The following is a 3,179-nucleotide window of genomic DNA, read 5'->3' on the forward strand; positions in this document are numbered from 1 at the left end:
ATCCTGCTTGTTTTACAGGATTTCATTCGGTTCAGAAGTATTCAGTTTGTCGCGTCTCAGCTTGAACATTTTAAAGCAGAAAACTGTTAGAAACACAGTCAAAAATGCTTTGCACGTCCTAAAATGAGAGTAAACTCTGCTGTGATGTCCACCTGATCGCAGCGAGCTGTTGTTCAGAGCTTTTTCTTTCTCTGACTAACAACGTGGTTAAATGTCACGTCGTGTTAAAACCGCCTTGATCCCGTCCTGCACAGTAATGCATACCAGAGCTCTGGAAACATCTCAAGGCTGCCCCTCGCTGCTGGCAGCGAGCGCCAGCGACGCTGCGTGAGTGTTAGAGCTGTTTTCACTGCGCGCGCACACACACACACACACACATTCCTGAAAATGAGGCTAATACACACTGCAGCCGCTCTGTCTAATGTTTAAATTGCTTATCTTTAAAGGAGAGCCACAAACCACACGTTTTCCTGCTTTCAACACTTCACATCGTCAGTGCATGATGTTACTGCTGATCTGCAGCCAGTCGGCCAGTCAGCCTGTCTGCCTTCCTGTCTGTCAGCCTGTCTGTCAGCCTGTCTGCCTGCCTGTCTGCCTGCCTGTCTGTCTTCCTGGTTGTATGCCTGCCTACCTGCCTGTTTGTCTTCCTGCCTGTCTGCCTGCCTGCCTGCCTGCCTGCCTGTCTGCCTGCCTGCCTGCCTGCCTGCCTGCCTGACTACGCGCCTGTCAGCCTGCCTGTCTGTCTATCTGCCTGTTTGCCTGTCTGTCTGCCTGCCTGTCTCACACAGAGGCCAGTTGTTTCTTCACTATGGAATCAGCCGCTCGGGCACATTAGGTCAAACATAAGAATTTAATTCTTATATACATAAACAAAGGACTAAAAAAGAATAAATTTGTACAAAAGACAATCAGTGCAAACATTTAATGGCAATAAATACCTAAAAGTGTAAAATTAGGAATAAAACCATGAAAAATAATGTTCAAAAGAACAATAATCAAACAAATGATATTATGAATATATAATATTAAATTAAAAATAAACACAAAATAGTTACAACAAGTAAATAAAAGAACTTTTCTCCCTCCAAAACCAAATTCGTCTAACTGATTCATTCACGTGTTCGACATAACAAACAGGAAGCGTCAGCTGGAATTCCTCACATTGTGACGCGTTGTGAAACGTGTTGATCTGAGACCAACCTGCAGCTTCCCCTCTCTGCTCCTTTGTGAGCTTTAGATAAAGACTTTCCACATCATTTCCACATCATTCCAGCAGTCACAGCAGGTCAAAACGTGGGTCAGTAACAAACACTCGGTTTCCACTGGACCCAGTGAATCAGGCCGTTTGACAGGAAGAACTGAATGGATCTGAGGTCTGAGGATGGTGGAAAGCACATTCGCACTCCTCTGATGCACCACAAACGGACTGTTAGCCTGCAGGGCTCCGAACAGACAACAACTAGGAAAGAAAAGGAAATAACAGAAAGCAGCTCGTGGTGGCAGGAGACCAGTGAGAACATGTGGGAACGTAATGTCAGTCGGCATCCATCCTGTAGCTGCTGAGATGCTTCAGTCTGTGGGCCAATCAAACTTTAGCTTCACCAGCCCACACTCTGTGTGTGCGGAGGGGAAGTAAAGCTGGGCTTTTCCTGTGAGAAAGCTTCACCTGTTGGGGCCTCTGGGCCGCTCTGACATCCACAGACTCAGTTCATCTGCTGAACTGTTTGTTTAACGAGCTCCGTCACAGTTAAACCCCGAGTGTTTCCTAAAGTCGGCTGTTTATTGAAGGAAAGACTTCAGTCAGGGTCTCGCTGTGCTCCACACATGGACGAACCACCAGACTTTCCCTCCAGTTCATGTTTTCCTTCCACCAAACGCAGACGAGGAGCTGCCCTGGCCGCTGCCAGGTGCACCTGAGCTCCGGCTAACTACATAATTGGATTGGCTGCAGTGTGTGATTGAATCCTGTTAACCCATTTCCTCAGCTTGCGGCAGGCAGCGGACTCCACCCTTCAAACCGTCAGACCAAACTGAGACTCAAGGCTGAAAGTCCACACCGTCAGCCTCGCTGAGGATTATGGGTCATTAGGAGGCGTCAGTCCCTCCTAATAAGATCGGGTTCTCAGTCCAGTCCGTGGCTCTCGGCTTCGAGCCTGTCGGTCCCTACTGATGATGTCGTTTTCTGAATCAGTAAGGGAGGGGCTTTTATCTGTCCCGTGTTTTGGTGATTTGTTGATGGACTAAAAGGTTCAGGTCTGTAATGAGTTCAGTTATTACAGCTGAAATGTAGGAAAAGCAGAAGTTCTCACCGAGATGGAAATACTCAGTCGCAGTAGCAGAAACTGTCCCCTGTACTGAAGTTCAGTAGTAAATGTACTCAGTACTTTGCTGCTGTGTACATGTTTGTGGAGTGCAGGTTTGTTTGCCTGCATGTCTGCTTGTATTTACTCGTGCATATGGAGCCTGTCGACTGTGGCAGGTGCTGTGGATTCCCGTCAGAGGCGGAGGACAGGAGTGAAAGCCGCTGTGGTTTGGGGTCTCGCAGCTTGGACCACCGTCAGTTTGCTCTGCGGCCTCAGCAGCAGCCAGTCGCTGTGAGCGCGCTCTGAAGGCGTTCTGAAGGCGCTCTGAAGGCGCTCTGAAGGCGCTCTCAGTCTCCGGCCACACACTCATCAGACCTGACAGGTTAATGACGGGGTGAGCGGACTCAGTGAAGAGCAGAGTCCAGAGTCTTAATGAGGGAACACACCACAACACCACATCACTGCATCACTGTTCCTACAGGAGTCTACACTCTCAGCTCTGAGGTCGTCTGCTGTGTGCACTGCAGCTCAGTGTCACCACGAGGTGGTCCAGATTAGAGCTACTGTGACTCTGGGACGGTTTCTACTTTTACTCAAAATATGGGAATAATTGTACTTTCTTTTTAGCCGTGCTAACATCTCTGCTCGTGGTGATGCCAGTTTGTCCTTAAGACTGAAATAACTACCGTTGCATGGATTGTCTTGATGTTTGGCTCATGAGCCCCTCAGGCTTCGGTGGTCCATCAGCAGCGAGTGTTAACTGGAACTTTGCGTCAGGATGTTAGCAGTGAAATGTGCTCTGAGTGCAGAACTCTCGTGGTGTTTCTGGTTTTATTCAGATAAAGATTTGAGTCCGTGTCTCGCAGCTGCACGTTG

At 48.4% G+C, this 3,179-nt stretch overlaps 1 long non-coding RNA gene across 1 annotated transcript; it reads right to left on the bottom strand.

Moving 5' to 3' along the window:
* Positions 1-907: 907 nt before the first annotated feature.
* Positions 908-2,229, bottom strand: LOC124053794. The gene is made up of 2 exons (XR_006842232.1): positions 1,667-2,229; positions 908-1,434 (listed from the first exon to the last, which is right to left on the bottom strand). It is a non-coding gene; the product is annotated as an uncharacterized LOC124053794 (long non-coding RNA).
* Positions 2,230-3,179: the final 950 nt, after the last annotated feature.

This window comes from Scatophagus argus, chromosome 22 (genome assembly GCF_020382885.2).
Source record: "Scatophagus argus isolate fScaArg1 chromosome 22, fScaArg1.pri, whole genome shotgun sequence".
NCBI lineage: Eukaryota > Metazoa > Chordata > Actinopteri > Scatophagidae > Scatophagus > Scatophagus argus.